The sequence below is a fragment of the Giraffa tippelskirchi genome, chromosome 3 (genome assembly GCF_054371585.1).
Source record: "Giraffa tippelskirchi isolate mGirTip1 chromosome 3, T2T-mGirTip1v1.2.pri, whole genome shotgun sequence".
Lineage (NCBI taxonomy): Eukaryota > Metazoa > Chordata > Mammalia > Artiodactyla > Giraffidae > Giraffa > Giraffa tippelskirchi.
Window position 1 is genome coordinate 184,317,044 of NC_137277.1, and position 21,880 is coordinate 184,338,923.

The following is a 21,880-nucleotide window of genomic DNA, read 5'->3' on the forward strand; positions in this document are numbered from 1 at the left end:
GCTGATCTTGAAGCTAAGCTGGGGAGAAGGTCCTGGTTTACAAAGTAACCATCATAGCTGACACTTGCCGTGTCAAGGTGCCCAAGTACTTTCCGTGTATTAACTCAAGCCAACCTATTACATCAAACCTATCGTCCCATTTTATAGACGAAAAAACCGAGGCTCAGATTCAATAACTTGTGCACGTGGAAGATGTTCGATAAGTAATGTACACACACCTGAACTTCTTTTATTTATTTTTGCCTGCCCTGGGTCTTTGTTGCTGCTTTTCTCTAGCTGCGGGGAGCAGGGGCTACTCTCTAGTTGTGGTGCGTGGGCTTCTCATTGCGGTGGCTTCTCTTGTCACAAAGCACAGGCTTTAGGCATCTGGGCTTCAGTAGTTGTGACACACAGGTTTAGTTGCCCTGAGGCATGTGAGATCTTCCTGGACCAGAGATTGAACCAGTGTCCCCTGCATGGTAAAGCAGACTCTTAGCCACTGGACCACCAGGGAAGCCCAACACATGGCTGAATTTCTAGTTGGTTTCCACAGACAATGGACTTTGGTAGGCATCTCGTGTGCTGAACATCCAGAGGGCAGGTAGTGACTATTAAAGGTCAATCATATCCCTCTTAAATCTTTCCTCTTCTAGGTGACCTAACCAACCAAAGAGAACTAACAGATTATAAATGATGCCTGCTTTCATTTCCAACATTATGCTGGCCTTGCACTAGGGAATTTACACCATTATTCATATAATGACACATACATGAGCTTTTTCAATTCCAACCTTTCTTCGGCAAAACAAAGAACAAACCAACCCAAATTCAACTAAGATAGCAGCCTTCATTACAAGTGGTAGATTTCAACCTCCCTCATCCTCTCTTTTTAAATGACTTTGGCATAATTTACATTCCATAAAATCTACCCATTTTAAGTGTACAGTTCAATGCTTTCTAGTAAAATTACCAAGTCAGGCATCCATCACCACAATCAAGCTTTAGACATTTTTGCCACCTCAATAAGATCCCTAGTGCCCATTTATAGTTAATCCTCGCTCTCTCTCTGAGCTCCAGGCAACCACTAACCTAATTTCTGTCTCTATAGATTTGCCTTTTTGGGACCTTTCGTTAAGTGTGGAATCATACATTCTGTGGTCTTTCATGTCTACTTTCTTTCACTTGGTGTAATGATTTTGTGGATTATCCATGCCGTAGTAGGTATCAGTTCTTCATTCCTTTTTATGGCTGAATAACACTCCGCTGTGTGGACAGATGGCACGCTGTTGATCCATTCATCTGCTGGTGGGCATCTGGGTCATTCCCAGTTTTGCGGTATTAGGAATGAAGCTGTTGTGATCCTTTGTGCAAAAGTCTTGGTGCGGACACCTGTGTTCATTTCTCTCAGGTCAGTATAGGCATGAACATGGTGGGGTCATATGGTAGGAGCATGTTTAACTTTAGAAGAGACTGCCAAACTGTTTCCACGGGGGCTGGACTGCTTCACATTCCCATCAGCAGGGAGGAGGGCTCCGATTTCCCCCCATCCTCACTAGCGCTGGTTCTTGTCCATCCTTTTTCTAGCTTCTCTTCTTAAAGGAAATGACTGCGCTTGACCTTGACGGAAGGCTTACCGTGCAGCAGGCACTGGGCAGGCTGCTCTTCCCCAGGCTTTGTCCCCATGACCCTATGAGCAGTTGTCCTCATCACAGCCCAGATGAGGGGCCTGAGTGTGTGGACATGTGAGGCGAGATGCTCAAGCCACGGGTGAAGTGATCACCTGGCAGGATGGGTGGACATGGGAGTCGGGCCCAAAGACAGCACAGCGAGAGATGCTGGGAGCAGCCGCTGGGGTCCGAGGTGGGAGGACAGGGCCTGTCTTGCTGAGGCCTGCGGTCCAGAAGAGACTGCGAGGTAAGGCTGGGAATTTTCCCCGTAGGACAGGAGGGTCACATGCCCCCAGGGAATGACCGGTTCCGGAGGCCCAGCCCCTCCCCAGCTCCTGTCCCCTGGAACAAAGAGGCCCTCAAGTCCTCCTGCCCTAACCCTGTGTGCCTCCCCCCGCCTTGGAGAGAAGCAGTGTCCAAAATAAGGAACATCTTGTTCTCCACAGGGATAGCCTCGCATGTGATGCCTCGTTGTAGGGCCCTCGGCTGTTAATTATGACAAGATTTCAAGGAAGAAAGTTTCCGCCCAGCCGCCAGCAGGTAGGAGGCGGGCCTGGGCTCCACGGCCCTCGGTAAATGACCTCGTTGAGTCGGCGTCTCCCTGGATTGCAATTACAATCCTTCAGGCCCGACACAAAATCATTGGGCTGGTAAGAGGAGAGTACCTGGGTAATGTGTTTAACAAAAACTAACCTGGTTAAGCCCCAACTCTATTGAAAATGAGAAAGTGCGAATGGGCCCGATCGATCCATCCGCAGCCCAATTTACTCCAGAGCTGGCTTTGGATTTCAGTTAAGTGGGCCGGCCCGAAAATGGGGACGCTCATTTTATTAAATTACCTCTTTGTTGTGGAGTTCAGATGATGGTGCTGTTTGTTGCATCAGCCGCAAGGGCTGGTGGACGGAAGGAACTTTGGTGCAGTGTGTGGACCTGTCAGCCCACATGCAGACCCCCTGCCCACATGAGTGTGCACACAAACCTCTCCAGAGTAAGAAGGATTAGTAAATATTTATCCCCACTCCTTGGGGAGTTGAAAGTACAGATGTGATCAAATACTCATTTACTCCCCACCCACCATCCCTCCCCATCCCCCTTGGCCTTTGGCAGATAAATGATGTTATTTGAAGGTATTCTTGAAATTTCTGATGGAGACTGTTTCTTAAGTGCTTTTAGAGCAGGCCTATACTTTGTAATACTTGTCATATTCTGGCTAGTAAACTCCTGGCCTTTAAAAGCCGGAACCTTACTCTGTTTCCTGAATCCGAGGGAATAGGTCATTAACTGTGAATTTCAAATGAAGCAGATTTACAGTATATATCACAGAAATAAGTTGATGAGAGATAGCGAATACCCAGGAATCCACGGAGCAGGAACAAACCGCGAACCTGGTTTTTCTTTTCTTTTTCAAGTTTTTGTGGCTGATTTGGCCAAGTCCGGGTCTCTTCTTCCAAGTTCCTGATAGAAACATCTTTCTGGTTCTGTTCGGCTCGCATCCCCATTCAGAACCCCACTGGGTAAGGTTCCTGGAGATCTTGACTGTGGAAATGCCCCTGTCTGGAGGTTAATTCTTTGAGATAAGGGTGGGGAGTGGGTTTGGCTGGGTTGGGAGAGAGGTTAAGGGAAGCACAAGTGAGGCTGGATCAGCTGGGTTGGGGGCCAGTTCTATGTGTCTGTGCTGGGCCAGGCTATAATACCCAGTTATTTAATCACACACGAATCTAGGTGTTGCTGGCGAATCCCTACAGAAGGGATTCTGTAGATGTACAATTGGTTGCCGTTCCAGTGAAGGATGTTACCCTTGATAGTGTAATGTCATCCAATCAACTGAAGAGCTTAGGAGCAAAACCAGAGAAGATTTCCCAGAGAAAAAATTCTGCTGCAAGACTGTTATATCAACTCATGCCTGATTTTTCAGTCGCTGGAAGATTCCAACCTGCTGCCTTATAAGATTTTGGATATGCCGGTCTTCACAATTGTGTGAGCCAATTCCTTAAGATAAATCCATCCATCCATCCATCCACTCACCCATCCACCCATCCATCCATCAATCCATCCATCCATCCACCTGCCTATTCATCCATCAACCTACCTATTCATCCATCCATCCATCCATTTCCACAGTTAGAATATCTAGGAACTTCTGTCCATCCATCTATCCATCCATCCATCCATCCATCCATCCATCCACCCATCCATCCATCCATCCACTCACCCATCCACCCATCCATCTATCCATCTACCTACCTATCCATCCATCCATCCATCCATCCATCCATTTCCACAGTGAGAATCGCTAGGAACCTCTGTCCATCCATCTATCCATCCATCCACCCACCCACCCATCCATCCATCCACCTACCTATTCATCCATCCATCCATCCTCCATCCACTCACCCATCCACTCATCCATCAACCTACCTATCCATCCGTCCATTCATCCTATTGGTTCTGTTTCTCTGGAGAACCTCGATTGATACAGCTGGTTTCTGGCAGTAATTTTTGGACCTTTTCTCTTCATCATTTCTGAATGTTCTTCTTCACTCGTTGCCATCTTGAAGAGGCAGGAGCAACCTATGCAAGTGCTTTAAGCAAATCATGGCCCGTGGGAGTGCCCAGGGGGCAGCAGCTAGTTTCCGCCCCCACTTTCTCTTTTTCCCTCTCTCCTTTGAGTCAACCTTAAATGAAGATAACAACCAATACAACAAGCTCGTGAATATGACAAAGGAAGTAGACTCCTAGATACAGAGAACAAACTGGTGGCTACCAGGGGGAAAGGGGGAGGGAGGAAGCGGTACAAACTGTTAGGTACAAAGTAAGCTACAACATGGGGAATATAGCAAATATTTTATAATAACTATAAATTTTTATAACTATAAACTATAAATTTAAAACTGTAAATCACTATATTATACACCTGTCACTTGTATGATATTGTATATCAACTTTACTTAAATTTTCTAAAAAACAAGGTAATAACCAACCGGTTTTTATCTATCCTTCTTCTATCCCCCCACCCACCCACCCATCCTTCTATCTCTAGCTCTCTACCCATCTATTCAATTTAGAAAAAAATTGGGAATAATATGCATTCATAGGACCTTAGCTTTGAAGGGCATTTTGTGATGTCCAGACTCTTCATTTTACTGATGAAAAAGCCAGGAAGCTCAGGGAGGAGGTGACTCACCAAGTGTAACACAGCACGTTAGGGTCAGCGTGCGGATGGCCCCCCCCGGGGTCCCAGCTCCCACTGCCTCTTCTGTGGCCCCAGTTACATTTAATCAGGGCAGAGTTGGAGAGCCTGGGACGGGGTGGGGGAGTCTATCTGGTGTGTGCTCTGCCCCCTTTCTGCCCTCATCCCTCTTCCTATTTCGGCCCGTGTGATGCCCTCTGGAGTAGCTGAGTTGGCTGTTAGTGACAGCTCTCTAGTGGGTTGTTTCTAGGGCGTCATGGTTAGAAGAGCCACCTCCTGTTGAATATTTACCATGTGCCAGGCACTGCACTTGGCACCCTAGGAAAGTCGTGATCAGGAGGTCAGCCCAAGATCTTAGCTGCTAAATGGCGCCTTTGGGAGGCCTCGCCCTGGCTCTTCTCCTGGAGTGGAAACCGCCTGTGCTCCTGGGAGTCGGAGGGTCTGCGCCCTCTGGCCAGCTGTGGCTTGGGCAGTCTCGGATTCCTTTTCCTTACCTGTCAAGAGCAGCACCAACCCTGCCTCCTTCTTGGAGCTCTGAGCACTGTAAAGCGCGTGGAAGATGTTGCCACCCTATGACTTGACTCTTCTCCCGGGCACAGCAGTGCCAACCAGCTACTGTTATATCCTGCTTCCACCTCTCTCTTTGTCTCCACAGGGTGAAATGTGCCCCAAGAGAGCCACCCCGGGACCAGGGCTGGGCTGAGGACTGTGGGCGCCTGGTGGGGGTTTTGATGTGTGGTCTTTGATGTGGGGGCTGGAGGATCAGGCGAGGATCCTGCTCCGGGGGGCCAGGATGGTGCCTGAGACAGTCACGTCTTTGTGAACCCTGCCTGGGGGCATCCGCCCACAGAAACCTGTTGACTCAGAGCTGCCTCTTGCAGGGAGAAGCAGCCTCGAGGGGAAGGGGAACAATGAGCTTGTCTTGTTAAGAGCAGAGTCAGGTGGGGGACAGCGCTATATGATTTGGGAAGCAGACTCAGGAGCCCTGTCAGTGCTTGGGAACGGAACTGGCTTCAACGCTGGCAGGGATGTGAGGCTCTGAAATGTGAGGAAAGGGCGTTGTCTCCTGCGGCTGTGTGATCGCGTCCCCACCTACTTCTCTCATCCTGTGCCACCTTGTTCTTTGCTCCCTGCTCTCTGGCCCACACTGGCTATGCTTCATCCTGCCTCAGGGCCTTTGCACATGCAGACTCCCGCCCTGAGATTTGAAATTTTCAAATATGCAGAAAATTACAGAACATGATTAATCAGATAAACTGGATACCCATCTCTGAGTTGATATTAACGTTTTGACACTTGTGCTTCAGACTCTCCCTTTTTTTTTATTGTGATAAAACCATATAACATTACTTTTGCCTTCTTAACCATTTTGAACTGTACAGTTCAGTAGTATATTTACATTACTGAACAATCGATTGCTAGAACTTTATCACCTTATAAATTGAAACACTGTAGCCACTAAACACTAAAGAAGGATTTACCTGACAGTCCAGGGGTTAAGACTCTGTGCTCCCAATGTGGGGGCACAGGTTCAGTCCCTGGTCAGGGAAGATCCTGCATGCTGCATGGTGTACCCCAAAAGAAAAAAACAGTGATGAATATGGGACAGTTCGTCCTTGCACGGGGGGCCAAGTCCATCTTCTCTATATCATTCTAAGTTTAGTCTGTGCTGTAGCCAGCACAAAGCACTCGTTTTTTTGTTTTTTGTTTTTGCACTTTTGTGTGTGTGTGTGTGGGGGATGGCCCTGACACGTGACTTTTGGGATCTTAGTTCTCTGACCAAGGATTGAACCTGGGCCCACGGCAGTGAAAGCACTGAGTCCTAACCACTGGACTGCCAAGGAATTCTCAGAACACTTGTTTTGTTTTTATTCATGTATTTATTGTCAGTTGCCCTGAGTCTTTGTTGCTGCGCACAGGTTTTCTCTAGTTGCGGTGAGCGGGGCTACTCTCTCGTTGTGGTGTGCATGCTTCTCATTGCAGTGGCTTCTCTTGTTGTGGAGCACAGGCACCAGGCATGCAGGCTTCAGTAGTTGCAGCTCAAGGGCTTAGCTGCTCCTTGGCATGTGAGATCTTCCCAGACCAGGGACTGAACCCACGTCCTCTGCATTGGCAGACAGATTCTTAACCACTAGACCACTAGGGAAGTTTCTAACCATTCATATTCAAAATTCAGAAGCTATGAAAAATTATGCCCTGTCCTCCTTTCCCTGTCATCCAAGCATCTTGTTCCTCTCAGAGGCCTCTGGTGTTACCAGTTTCTCGAATATGCTTTCTGAGATATCCAGTGCATGTGTACATCTGTTTATTACGCATGCATAGGTATGTGAAAGGCTTCCAAGGTGGTACAGTGGTAAAAAAATCTGACTGACAACGGAGGGAATACAGAAGATGCGGGTTCGATCCCTGGGTCGGGAAGATCCCCTGGAGGAGGAAATGGCAACCTGCTCCAGTATTATTTCCTGGAAAATCCCATGGACGGAGGAACCTGCTGGGCTACAGACCATAGGGTCGCAATGAGTTGGAAATGACTGAGCGACTGAGCACGTGTATGTGTATATGATAGCAGTAATATTTACTGTTCTGTCCGTTGCCTTTTTAAATTTTTTTCGTTATTTATTTATTTTTATTTTAATTGGAGGCTAATTACTTTACAATATTGTGGTGGTTTTTGCCATACATTCACATGAATCAGCTATGGGTGTACATGTGTTCGTTGCCTTTTTTTAAAGTAAAGCTTTTATTTTAGAATAGTTTTAGTTTTATAGAAAGCTTGCAAGGATAGTGCAAAAAGTTCCTATACACTTCTATCCAGTTTCCCCCAGTGTTAACAGCTTGCATTAGTATGGTCCATGTTTCATTAGTAAGGAACCAGCCCTGATGCACTTCTATGAACTAAACTCCATGGTTAATTCTAAGTTCACTGGTTTCCCTCTAATGTCCATTTCCTGTTCTCACTTGCCATCTAGGACATCCCACTGTGTTCAGTTATCTTGTCTCTTTGGCCTCCTCTAGTCGGAGAGTTTCTCAGGCTCCTCATTTCTGATGACCTTGACAGTCTTGAGGAGTATTCATTGGTTAGACGTTTTGTAGAATGTCCCTCATTTAGGGATTCTCTGATGTTTTTTCTATGCCTACACTGGGGCTATGGGAGGAAGCCCACAGAGATGAAGTTACTTTATTGTCACTTCACCTTGGGGGGGTCATATGTTATCAACATTACTTCTCACCATGACATTCCCTTGACCCTTAGGTTAAGGCAGTGTTTCCAAATTTCTCCACTAGCAAAGTTGCTCCCCCTGACCCCTTTCAATATTCTATTCTTTGGAAGGAAGTTGTGATGTGTAGCTCACACTTAAGGATGGTGGAGTTGAGCTCCACCTCTTTGGGGTGAGTGAGCATCTACATAAATTCTTTGGCATTTTTGTATGTGGGAGACGCATCTCTTCTCCCCATTTATTAATTTGCAATCCAGTCACTTATTAGTATCAGTATGGACACGTGGATATTAATTTTATACTATGAGCTATAATCAAAAATTTATAGGGACTTTTATTCTTATAGGATCAGAAGAAGATGAGGTTCAGGGAAGGAAGCTGGTAGTTTTTTAATTTTTTTCTTTTAAATGAAGGCAAAATTCACATAATATAAAACGAATCATTCAAGAGTGAACAATTTGGTGGCATTTAGTTCATTTACAGTGTTACGCAAGCATCACTTCTGCCTGGTTCCACAGCATTTTCGTCACCCCCCAAGGAAATCTCATGCCTTTTAGACAGGCACCCTTCATTCCCCTTCCTTCTATGCCCTGGCAACCACCAGTCTGTCTTCTCTCTCTGTGGATTTGCCTATTCTGGACTTTCCACATAAATGGAAGCATATAAACTGTAGCCTTTTGTGTCTTTTCACTTAGTATAATGTGTTTGCGGTCCCCCATGCTACAACCTGCTTCACTGCCTTTTCAGCTCAGTTCAGTCGCTCAGTCGTGTCCGACTCTTTGCGACCCCATGAATCGCAACACGCCAGGCCTCCCTGTCCATCACCAACTCCCGGAGTCTACCCAAACCCATGTCCATCAAGTCGGTGATGCCATCCAACCATCTCATCCTCTGTCGTCCCCTTCTCCTCCTGCCCTCAATCTTTCCCAGCATCAGGGTCTTTTCCAATGAGTCAGCTCTTCGCATCAGGTGGCCAAAGTATTGGAGTTTCAGCTTCAACATCAGTCCTTCCAATGAACACCCAGGATTGATCTCCTTTAGGATGGGCTGGTTGGATCTCCTTGCAGTCCAAGGGACTCTCAAGAGTCTTCTCCAACACCACAGTTCAAAAGTATCAATTCTGTGGCGCTCAGCTTTCTTCACCGTCCAACTCTTACATCCATACGTGACCACTGGAAAAACCATAGCCTTGACTAGATGGACCTTTGTTGACAAAGTAATGTCTCTGCTTTTAAATATGCTATCTAGATTGGTAATAACTTTCCTTCCAAGGCGTAAGCGTCTTTTAATTTCATGGCTGCAATCACCATCAGCAGTGATTTTGGAGTCCCAAAAAATAAAGTCTGACACGTTTCCACTGCCTTTGTTTGTAAGTACCACAATTTGTTTACCCATTCATTCTTTGCTGGACATCAGATTGTTTTCCATATGTCCTTTGGCTCTTGTGAGTAGCATTGCTATAAACATGCATATACGTGTATTTGCTTGCAGTTCTTTTGGATGAAATCGATGGGTCATTTTGAGGAATTGCCAAACTGTTTTCCAAAATGGCTGTGCCATTTTATTGATACATTCCTCCCAGCGTTGCCTGAGGTTTCCAACTTCTCCACATCCTTGCCTTCACTTGTTATTTTCATTAAAAAAATACAGAGCCATCCAAGTGGGTGTAAAGTGGTATCCCAGTGTGGTTTTGGGTTGCATCTCCCTAATGATTTGTGATGTTGAGCATCTTGTCATGTGCTTATTGGCCATTTGTATGTCTTCATCTTTTTCCCCCCAGGGAAATGTGAGAAGGTTAAAATAGACCTTTATTTATTCACTTATTTCAGCTTCATTGAGGTATAACTGACATATATAATTGAGAGGTATTAGAAGTGTACATCATAGTGATTTGATACACGTATAAATTGTGAAGGATTTTCTTCCCATCTAGGTAATTAATCCATCATCACCTTATTTATCTATTTATTTTTGGTGAAAACAGTTAATATCTACTCTCTGAGAAAATTTCAATTATACAGCGCAGTGTTATAAACTAGAGTCACAATGTTTACGTCAGATCTTCAAAACTTATTCATTCATTAGTACTGTCTCATCTTCAGACTCCACTCAAGTTTGCCCAGGTGTCCCAACAATATCTTTTATAGTAAAGGATGCAATTCAGAATCATTTAGTTATCATGCTTTTTTTTTTTTTCTTCAGTCTGGAACAATTTCTGTCTTTCCTTAATTTTCAGTGATCTTGATACTTTTGAAGATTGCAGGTCAGTTACATTGTGTAGTTACATTGTGTTGTCTGGTGTGTCTTCAGGATTAGACTCAGGTTTTGCACCTTCAGCAGGAGTGTCACAGAAGTGACGCTGGGGTTGTTCTCCGTGCCTCCTCTCAGGTGAGTGATTTCGTTTTTTCCCCATTACCGTTGAAGTTCTCTTTGAGACCCTGATTCAGACGGTGTCTGCCACTTCTTCACTATCAAGTTATTCTTTTTCTCTTTGTAATTAATATGAATCTTAGGAGGTAGGAAACTTTAAATATCCCTAACCTTATCAAACTCAATTTATTCATTTATTAATATATATCACTATTTCCTGTTTTATTTGCTGGGTCATAATCTGTTTTTATTTTTTAATAGACATTAATAGCCAATGCAGGAGACACAGGAGATGAGGGTTGGATTCTTGGGTTGGGAAGATCCCCTGGAGAAGGGAATGGCAACCCACTCCAGTATTCTTGCCTGGGAAATCCCATAGACAGAGGAGCCCGGCAGGCTACAGTCCATGGGGTCGCAAAGAGTCAGACATGATTAGTGACTGGGCAGGCACGAATTTTTAGAGCACTTTTAAGTTCACGGCAAAACTGAGTGGCAAGTAGAGATTCCCTATATGCCTCCTGTTCCCACATGCAGCCTTTCTGACTATTAACATGTTACACCACAGTCGTGCATTTGTTACAGTTGATGAATCTATATCAACATTATTATTGGCCAAAGTCCATAGTTTACATTGAGATTCATTATTGGTGTTGTGCAGTCTATGGTTTCAACAAATGTAGAATGACATATACCCACTAGTATCATACAGACAGAATATCACCATCCTAAAAATTTTCTGTGTTAAACCTATTTATCCCTCTCTCCCTGCTAAGCCTTGGAAACCACTGATCCTTTTACTCTCTATAAAGTTTTGCCTTTTCCATAATGTCATATATTTGGTATCATACAGTATGAAGCCTTCTCGGATTAGCTTCTCTAAGTTAGTAATACTAACATAAGTTTTCTCTATGTCTTTTCATGGGTTGATCATTTTTGTTAGTGCTGAGTAATAGTCCATTGTCTAGCTGTACCACAGTTTATTGAACCTTTCTCTTACTGAAGAACACCTTGGCTGCTTCCAAGTTTTCACAGTTATGCATAAAGCTGCTATAAACATCTCTGTTCAGGTTTTTGTGTAAATATAAGTTTTCTGTTCATTTGAGTAACTACAAAGTAGTGTGATCGATGAATTGTATGGCAAGAGTATGTTTAGTTTTGTAAGAAATTGCCAAACTGTCTTCCTAAGTGCACCATTTTGTATTCCTACCAGCAACGAATGGGGGTTCCTACAGCTCCACATTCTTGCCAGTATTTGGTGGTGTTAGTATTTTTGGTTTTGGCCATTTGAATAGATGTGTAGTGGTAACTTGTTGTTTTAATTTGCATTTCTCTGTTGGCATGTGATGTTGAGCAGTTTTTCATGTGCTTCTTAACCATAGATAAATCTTCTTTGGTAAGGTAATTTCTTTAGGTCTTTTGTCTATTTTTAAATTGTTTTTAAAATTTGTTTTCTTATTATTGGGTTTCAGAAATTCTTTGTATATTTTGAGTAACAGTCCTTTACCAGTCGTGTCTTTTGCAAATACTTTCTCCCAATATATGGCTAGTCTTATTCTCTTGATAGTCTTTTCCAGAGCAGAAGTTTTCAATTTTAATGAGTTTCAGTTTGTCAATTATTTCTTTCATGGGTCATGCCACGCCAAGGTCAAAAATATTTTCTTCTATGTTATCTTCTAGGAATTTTATAGGTTTGCATTTTACATTTAAGTCTATGATGTATTTTGAGTTAATTTTTTATAGCAAGTGTAAGCTTTATATCTAGATTAATTTTTTTGCAGGTGGGTGTTCAGTTGTTCCAGCACCGTTTGTTGAAAAGACTTTGCTCCATTAAATTGCCTTTGCTCCTTTGTCAACTTGACTGTGTTTGCATGCTGCTAAGTCACTTTAGTCATGTCTGACTCTTTGCAGTCCTATGGACTGTAGCCCGCCAGGCTCCTATGTCCACGTAATTTTCCAGGCAAGAGTACTGGAGTGGGTTGCCATTTCCTTCCCCAGTTGATCTTCCCAACCCAGGGATCGAATTCTTATGCATTGGCTGGGGGATTCTTTACCACTAGCACCCCCTGGGAAGCCCCCATGACTGTGCTTATGTGGGGTTATCTCTGGGCTCTGTATTCTGTTTCATGGTCCTATTTGTCTATTCTTTTGCCAGTATCACACTGCGTCTTGATTAATGTAGCTTTACAGTAAGTCTTGAGGTCTGGGACTGTCAGTCCTCCAACTTTGTTCTTCTTCAATATTATGTTGGCTATTTTGAGTCTTTCACATTTCCACATAAACTTTAGGATCACTTTGTCAATGTCTTCAAAATAACTTACTAGGATTTGGGGATTACATTGACTCTATAGATCAAGTTGGGAAAAATTGGTATCTTGACAATCTTGAGTCTTACTACCTATGAACAAATAATATTTCTGTATTTAGTTCTTTGATGCCTTTCATCAGAGTTTTGTAGTCTTCTTTACATAGATACTGCTTATATTTTGGTATATTTAACCTATTTCATTTTGGGGAATGGTGCTAATGTCAAAGGTATATTGCTTTTATTTATTTATTTTTCTGTTTTCTTGGCCATGCTGTGCAGCATGTGGATCCTAGTTCCTCAATCAGAGATAGAACCTGTGAAACCTATGGTGAAAGTTTGGAGTCTTAACCACTGGATCAGCAGGTAAGTCCTTTATATTGCTTTTCATTTCAAATTTCACTTATTCGTTGCTGGTATATGAGAAACTGATTGAGTTTAGTATATGAACCTTATACCCTGCACTTTTTATAATTGTTTATTAGTTCCAGGAGTTTTTTGTTTAAGACACATTTTTAGGGTAGTTTCACATTTACAGTAAAATTAAAAGGAAGGTACAGAGATCTCCTATATATGCCCTGCCCCCACACATGTATGGCTTCTCCCAATATCAACATCAATCACTATAATGGTCCATTTTTTTAGCCAAAGATAAACCTAATTGACATAATAATTACCCATGGTTCAAAGTTTGCTTTAAGATTCACTCTTGGTGTTGTCTATTCTGTGGGTTTGGACAAAGGTATAATGGTATGTATCCATTACTATAATATCACGCAAAATACTTCCACTGCCTTAAAATCCTCATGCTCTGCCTACTCATCTGCTTTCCACCATCTCCTGAGAAAAAAACCATTGATTTTTTTTTTTTTACTGTCTCCATTCTTTTACCTTTTCCATGATGTCCTATAGTTCGAATTGCATAGTATGTAGCCTTCTCAGATTGACTTCTTTTACTTCGTGAAATGCATTTAAGGTGCCTCCAAGTCTTTTCATGACTTGATGGTTCACTTCTTTTCAGTGTCAAATAATATTCCATTGTCTGGATATACCACAGTCTATTTATCCTATTGAAGGACATCTTCTTTTCTTCCAGGTTTTAGCAATTATAAATAGAGCTGGATTTCCAGGCACAGGTAGAGATCTAAGAGAGGAGCCTTGGTGGGTATTTAAGAGTTGGATAGGAGTCAGCAAAGTAGCCTGAGTACATCAGCTGCCTCATCTGTAAAATGGGTATAATACTTCTCTCATGGTATCGTTAAGAACTGAGTTGATTCTTGTTAATGACTCTAATGGGTAAGCTAACACTGACCTTTCCATTCCCCTTGCCTGCAACATGACTTCTGTACTTTTTACTGCTCCCAGACTCTCCTATCTCTCTTACTTCCTTTCAGTATATCTTTCCCACTTTTCCTCATCTCTGCCTCCCAACACACTTCAGGAAGGGGCCGTGTGATCCCTCTCCCCTCCTTTCAGTGGGGACCATCCCACTCAATGAACTCCTCCCTGTCACCTACCACCCAGTTTAAGAAAAATAACTCTACCATTGTTTTTAAAGTCCTTTGTGTGCCACACTCTCAGTCTTACCCCCTCACCTCACTCCTCCTCAGTAGTTTTAACAAGATGAATGTGTTTTGAAGAGTGAATATTGTCTACTTTTCACATCGTTAAGCCTTATAAAAATGGACCCTTGCATTCTTCTGCAAGCTGCTTTCAGCATTCTGGAAATGTTAACATACCATTTACATAATCAAATACTGAAATTAATTACCATTATTCTTTTCACCCAAATGTAAGCTAGAACTCCATTACCATGTTTCAATTCTACTGTTATCACAATGTTTTAACTTTATTTTGGTTTTTAAATCTTGCATGGTATTAATGGTTTGATCAATCTGTATTGCTTAGAAGTACTCACATATTCACCATCTTCCTTGCTTTCCATTCCTTCTTGATTTTCTAAGCTTCCATCTGGTATTAATTTTCTCCTGACTGAAGAAATCCTTTATCATTAAAAAAATGTAAGGATCCGTTTATGGCAAACCTGTTTGGTTTTCATTTGTTTAAAACTGTCTTTATTTTGGTCTCATTTTTAAAAGTACTTTCTCTAGATATAAAATTCTAGTTATGTTTTTTCAATACGTTGAAGACATTGAAAGTGAAAGTTGCTCAGTCGTATCCGACTCTTTGCGACCCCATGGACTATATAGTCCATGGACTTCTCCAGGTCAGAATACTGGAGTGGGTAGCATTCCCTTCTCCAGGGGATCTTCCCAACCCAGGGAGTGAACCAAGGTCTCCTGCATGCAGGCGGATTCTTTACCAGCTGAGTCACCAGGAAAGCCCAAGAATACTGGAGTGGGTAGCCTAGCCCTTCTTCAGCAGATCTTCCCCACTCAGGAATTAAACCGGGGTCTCTCGCATTGCAGGCAGATTCTTTACCAGATGAGCTACCAGGGAATTGAAGACATTACTCCACTGAGTATTGGCATCTTTAGTTGCTGTTGAGAAGTCAGCTGTCAGTCTAATTGTCGTTGACTTGGAGGTGGTCTGTCTTATCTTTATGTCTCTGGCTGCTTTTTGGACCTTCTTTTTTCTTTGGTGTTTTGCAGTTTCATTATAACGTGTTTACGTGATAGAGTTGCCAAAAAAAAAAAAAATACAGGAAGCCCAGTTAAATTAAAATTTTAGATAAACAATTATATTTTTAGTATAATATGTTCCAAATGTTGCATGGGACATGCTTTTACTAGAAAAAATTCATTCTTTATCTGAAATTCATACTTAACTAGAAATATTGTAGTTTTATTTGCTCAACTTGGTAACATTATTGGGTGTTCATTTCTTTATTTACCCTGCTTAGTCTTTTTTAGATTCTTAAATCTATGGCTATTTACCTTCATTATTTATAAATATTTCTCAGAGATGATAGTTGATTCAACAGTCATCTCTTCAAATATTGTCTCTGCTATATTCTTTCTCCTCCCTCCTTCTGTAACCACGATTAGATATATGTTACAACTTTTCATACTATGCTCTATGTATCTTAATCTCTCTTTGATATTTTCTACTTCTATGATTTCTGTTTTATTCTTCAATTGGTTCTAATTCACTGTTAAAGTCATTTACCGAGTGTTAAATTTCAGTCTTCATGTTCTTCATTTTTAAAAGTTCCTTTTTTGAATCCATGAAGCCATTTTTATAGACACTCATCAGTTACTTACATTTTCAAATGCCCTTTTAAAATATCATTAAATATGTTAGAATTATTTTAAACGGCACGTCTGATAATTCCAGTGTTTGAGGTCTTTGTGGGTCTGAGTCTACTACCTCTTGTTTCTGCTGACTCTTGTTCTGGATGTCTGGTTTCCTTGTGTGTCTTGTGATTGTGACCCTGAGCTCATATATCAGAACCTTACCTTTGGGTAATTTTTGAGACTGTGTTGGAGGTCAATTTCTACAAGGGATGTGCATTAACTTCTGCCAGGAGCCTGTGGTTATTACCGGCTTGAGACCACTTTAAACTAAACTCTTGGCTTGGTATTTTTGGACCACCAAAGTAGAGTGAATTTAGGCTGCAAAGCCTCTTATTAGGGTTGGCTTGTAGTTACAAATTCTGAGATGGACTTTTTCCCCCTGCTTCCACTCATTGCCGGTGTTCAGTATAAGCAATTTGCCTGTAATCCCCAGAGCATAGAGGGCAGGGTGGTTTTGGACTAGTCCACCTTGACACCAATGTATGTAAACTCTTTGGGCTTTATGCTGAGGGTTTTTTCCCTTAGAGTTCTCACTTTGGGTGGGCTCTGAATTTTGTCTCCCATCTGTACCCCATGCAGCTTTGGAATAACATTAACCTCTCTGAGTTCCACTGTTCACTTAGTTTTTGGTTCTGATAGGCATCAACTTCTGGAGACTTAGTTGATGCAGTTATTTTTTTTTTCCTAGCTGGCAAGTTTGGTTAGTTTTGGTTGGAGAGTCTAAAGAGTGTTTTAGTGCAGCATCCTGCTGGAAACACAAGACCCTCATTTCCCGTTAGCAATTTTTTAGTGAAAACCTGTGAAATTAGCTTCTGGGTGGTTTTCTCTTTTAATATGATATTGTTTTTGGACAGACAAGCAGAAGACACGGTCAGATGTAGTAATCACTTTATTGAATCTTTAATGTGGGCTAGCATGTTTATTCATTCATTCACTCATCATTTTTAAAAGCCTCTATTAGAGGATAGGCTTTTTGTTAGGTCCTGGGGATTCAGGCAGACTCCACCCCTGCCTACCGTCATGAGGCTCACAGTTCAGTAACTTGAACTTACAGTACTGTGCTAAGCACTTTGTTTTGTAAATTTTTTAATTTGGCTGTACGTGGTCTTAGTTGTGGCATGTGAACTCTTAGGAACAGCGTTCAAGGTCTTAGTCGAGGCTTCCACGGTCTAGTTCTCTGACCATGGAGAGAACTCGGGTGCCCTATATTGGGGGTGTGGAGTCCTAGCCACTGGACCACTGGGGAAGTGCTTATACACAGGATTTAATTTAATCCTCATCACAACCCTGTGGGTTGTAAACAATTATTTTATAGATCAGGAAAAGAAGGCACAGAAAAATTGCATAGGTTACAGAAAAATTACCGAAGTTTGTAATATAATTACAAAATTACATAATTACATAAGTTACAAAGTCAGACAGCTAGTAAGAAGGGGATCAGGTCTATCTGGTTACAAAGCCTTTGTCTTTAACATTATGCTCTTTGTTATGCCAAGAGAGGGCACTGTTGGGTATGCCAGGAAGAGAGGGCACTTTCTTTCTCACATATGTGGAGGGGTATGTAAGTAGAAGCCATTGTTAGTTTTCTTAGGAAGAATATGGGTGACAGTTTAGGTTAACTCATGATCAGAGCTTAGATTTCCAAGGCACAGGACTGAGCAGATGAAACCTCTTTTTCGGGACCTCCATAGTCATTTGTATCACACAATACTGTTGTTGGATGTGGAAGACAACCAGGAAGAGGGAATTAGCAGCATCCAGAGAGGTATCTCGAGGCTGTGGTGCTGTTGTTGTCACTTACTTCTGGAAAATGCACCCTGCATAGCAATAGTGTTGGAAGCCAAGTCTGTCCTTGATGTGAGGCCAGCTGGTTCCCTGGATGTGAACACCTGCGTTTCCTTGCTTGTTAGACTGTCAAACTTCCTGAGGGTCAAGCCTGGGTCACTCGCACCCCCATACCTCCTGCAGCATCCAGAGTAATACTAGCTGAATTCACAAATAAAAGGAAATAAACTCCTCTGCCCTCAGTAATTCTGTTGAAAAAATTTTTAAAGTAAGTAAAAAGCAAGGGAGAGGAGAGGGAAAGCTATATCCAATTAAACGGAGAGTTTCAAAGAATAGCTAGAGGAGACAAGAAGGCCTTCTTCAGTGAACAGTGCTGAATAATAGAAGAAAACAACAAAAGGGGAAAGCCTAGAGATCTCTTCAGGAAAACTGGAAACATGAAGGGAACATTTCGCCCAAAGATGGGCACAATAAAGGATAAAAATGGTAGAGACTTAGTAGAGGCTGAAGAGATCAATATGAGATGGAAAGAATACATGGACAAACTGTATAAAAAAGATCTTAATGAATGGGATTACTACGATGGAGTGGTTCCAGAGCCAGACATTCTGGAGTGTGAAATCAAGTGGGTCTCGAGAAGTACTGCTGTTAATAAAGTTGGTGGAGGCAATGAAATTCTAGCAGAACTATTCAAATATGGATGATGCCATCCAGGTGTTGCATTGATTATGTCAGCAAATTTGGAAGACCCAGCAGTGACCACAGAGCTGGAAAAGGTCAATCCTCATCCCAATTCCAAAGAAGGGTAGTACCAAGGAATGTGCTAACCATCAGACAATTGCACTCATCTCCCAGGCTAGTAAGGTCATGCTTAAAATCTTGCATGCTAGGCTTCAGCATTATGCAAACCAAGAACTTCCAGATGTCCAAGCTGGGTTTACAAACGGAAAAGGAACTAGAGATCAAATTACCAACATTTGCTGGATTATAGAAAAAGCAAGGGAATTTCAGAAAAAGCATCTATCTCTGTTTCATCGACTGCGCTAAAGCCTTTGACTGTGTGGATAATGACAAACTGTGGAAAGCTCTTAGAGAGATAGGAATACCAGACCATCTTACCTGTCTCCTCAGAAACCTGTATGCGGTCAAGAAGCAACAGTTAGAACCCTGTATGGAACAACTGATTGGTTCAAGATTGAGAAAGGAGTATGACAGAGCTGTCACCCTGTTTGTTTAACCTATACGCTGAGCACATCATGTGAAATGCCAGCCTGGATGAATTACAAGCTGGAATCAAGATAGGGGGGAGAAATATCAACAACCTCAGATATGCAAATGATACTACTTTAATGGCAGAAAGCGAAGAGGAACTCTTGATGAGGGTGAAGGAGGAAAGTGAAAGAGCTGCTTAAGACTAAATATTAAAAAAAACTAAGATCATGCATCCGGCCCCATTACTACATGGCAAATAGAAGGGGAAAATGTGTAAGTAGTGACAGATTTCCTCTTCTTGGGCTCCAAAATCACTCCAGATGGTGACTGCAGCCATGAAATCAGAAGATAATTGCTTCTTAGCAAGAAAGTGATGACAAACCTAGACGGTGTGTTGAAAAGCAGAGACATTACTCTGCTGACAAGGGTCCATATAGTCAAGGCTATGGTCTTCCCAGTGGTCACATACGGTTGTGAGAGCTGGACCATAAAGAAGGCAGAATGCCAAAGAATTCATGCCTTCAAACTGTGGTGCTGGAGAAGACTCCTGGAAGTTCCCTGGACAGCAAGGAGATCAAACCAGTCAATCTTAAGGGAGATCAACCCTGAATATTCACTGGAAGGACTGATGCTGAAGCTGAAGCTCCTGTATTTTGGTCATCTGATGTGAACAGATGAGACATTGGGCAAGTCCTTGATGCTGGGAAAGATTGAGGGCAGGAGGAGAAGAGCGTGTCAGAGATGGCTGGATGGCATCGCTGATGCAACGGACATGAACTTGGGCAAACTCCAGGAGATGGTGAGGGACAGGGGTGTGTGGCATGCTGAAGTCCATTGGGTTGCAAAGAGTCAGACACGACTGGGAGACTGAAACACAACAACAACAACAACTTTTTTATATTGTATATAAGGTACAAATATTTAAAATAGCATATAAATAGTATTTCTATGGGTTTTAAAAGTTCATGGTAGAAGTTTCATAAATATTAGAAATATAATGATGAAAAGACCATCTCCTGAAGTCCCCTCAACCTCTCCCCACCCCCAGCATCCCTTATTCCAGGAAAGCTGGCACTAACGTTTTGGTGGATTGCATTACAGTCTTTTAAAGGCAGGCCTGGGACCTGGGACCCTTTGCAGCAGTGCTGCAAAGCTTGCACCTGGACATACCTTTCCTGGAGCTACAAAATACAAAGAAACTATATGGGACTAAAAATAGCTGCATGCATGCCCAGTTGGGGCAAATTCTGGACCAAAAGATACAAAGACAAAAAAACACCCAACTACCATTTCTGAAGAGCAAAGAAACTGGGTATTGGGAGGAAAGCAAGATACTGCACATGTCCCCACCACAAAGGGGTGGGCAAACCACCTAAACCACTCCTGTAGTCCCACCCCTGGACATACCCCTATCCTCAACCCATATGAGGAACGAGCAAACTCCACTCCCACCGCCACCCCCCACTGCCCTGGGAGCCAGCAAAGGAACAGGTTACTTGTTTTCACTCCTTCCTGCAGCTGGCCCAGTTCAGTTCAGTCCCTCAGTTGTGTCCGACTCTTTGCGACCCCATGAATAGCAGCACGCCAGGCCTCCCTGTCCATCACCAACTCCCAGAGTTTACCGAAACCCATGTCCGTCGAGTCGGTGATGCCATCCAACCATCTCATCCTCTGTCGTCCCCTTTTCCTCCTGCCCATAATCCTTCCCAGCATCAGAGTCTTTTCCAGTGAGTCAACTCTTTGCATGAGGTGGCCAAAGTATTGGAGTTTCAGCTTCAACATCATTCCTTCCAATGAACACCCAGGACTGATCTCCTTTAGGATGGACTGGTTGGATCTCCTTGCAGTCCAAGGGACTCTCAAGTCTTCTCCAACACCACAGTTCAAAAGCATCAATTCTTCAGCGCTCAGCTTTCTTCACAGTCCAACTGTCACATCCATACTTGACCACTGGAAAAACCATAGCATTGACTAGATGGACCTTTGTCGACAAAGTAATGTCTCTGCTTTTTAATATGCTATCTAGGTTGGTCATAACTTTCCTTCCAAGGAGTAAGCGTCTTTTAATTTCATGGCTGCAATCACCATCTGCAGTGATTTTCGAGCCCCCCAAAATAAAGTCTGACACTGTTTCCACTGTTTCCCCATCTATTTCCCATGAAGTGATGGGACCAGATGCCATGATGTTAGTTTTCTGAATGTTGAGCTTTAAGCCAACTTTTTCACTCTCCTCTTTCACTTTCATCAAGAGGCTCTTTAGTTCCTCTTCACTTTCTGCCATAAGGGTGGTGTCATCTGCATATCTGAGGTTATTGATATTTCTCCCAGCAATCTTGATTTCAGATTGTGCTTCTTCCAGCCCAGCATTTCTCATGATGTACTCTGCATATAAGTTAAATAAGCAGGGTGACAATATACAGCCTTGACGTACTCCTTTTCCTATTTGGAACGAGTCTGTTTTTCCATGTCCAGTTCTAGCTGTTGCTTCCTGACCTGCATACAGGTTTCTCAAGAGACAGGTCAGATGGTCTGGTATTCCCATCTCTTTCAGAAGTTTCCACAGTTTATAGTGATCCACACAGTCAAAGGCTTTGGCATAGTCAATAAAGCAGAGATAGATGTTTTTCTGGAACTCTCTTACTTTTTCTATGATCCAACGAATGTTGGCAATTTGATCTCTGGTTCCTCTGCCTTTTCTAAAACCAGCTTGAACATCTGGAAGTTCACGGTTCACATATTGCTGAAGCATGGCTTGGAGAATTTTGAGCATTACTTTACCAGCGTGTGAGATGAGTACAATTGTGCAGTAGTTTGAGCATTCTTTGGCATTGCCTTTCTTTGGGATTGGAATGAAAACTGACCTTTTCCAGTCCTGTGGCCACTGCTGAGTTTTCCAGATT

The 21,880-nt window shown here is 42.7% G+C and overlaps 1 long non-coding RNA gene across 1 annotated transcript in view; it reads left to right on the forward strand.

Annotated features, from left to right (window-relative positions):
- Positions 1-406: 406 nt before the first annotated feature.
- Positions 407-21,880, forward strand: part of LOC145543827 (uncharacterized) — a 29,284-nt gene continuing 7,810 nt past the window's right edge. Inside the window, exons 1-7 of the long non-coding RNA XR_014081080.1 lie at positions 407-545; positions 1,255-1,387; positions 1,564-1,893; positions 2,093-2,296; positions 3,056-3,160; positions 10,365-10,442; positions 13,009-13,092. This is a non-coding gene — a long non-coding RNA (uncharacterized LOC145543827). The remainder of the gene's footprint in view (positions 546-1,254; positions 1,388-1,563; positions 1,894-2,092; positions 2,297-3,055; positions 3,161-10,364; positions 10,443-13,008; positions 13,093-21,880) is intronic.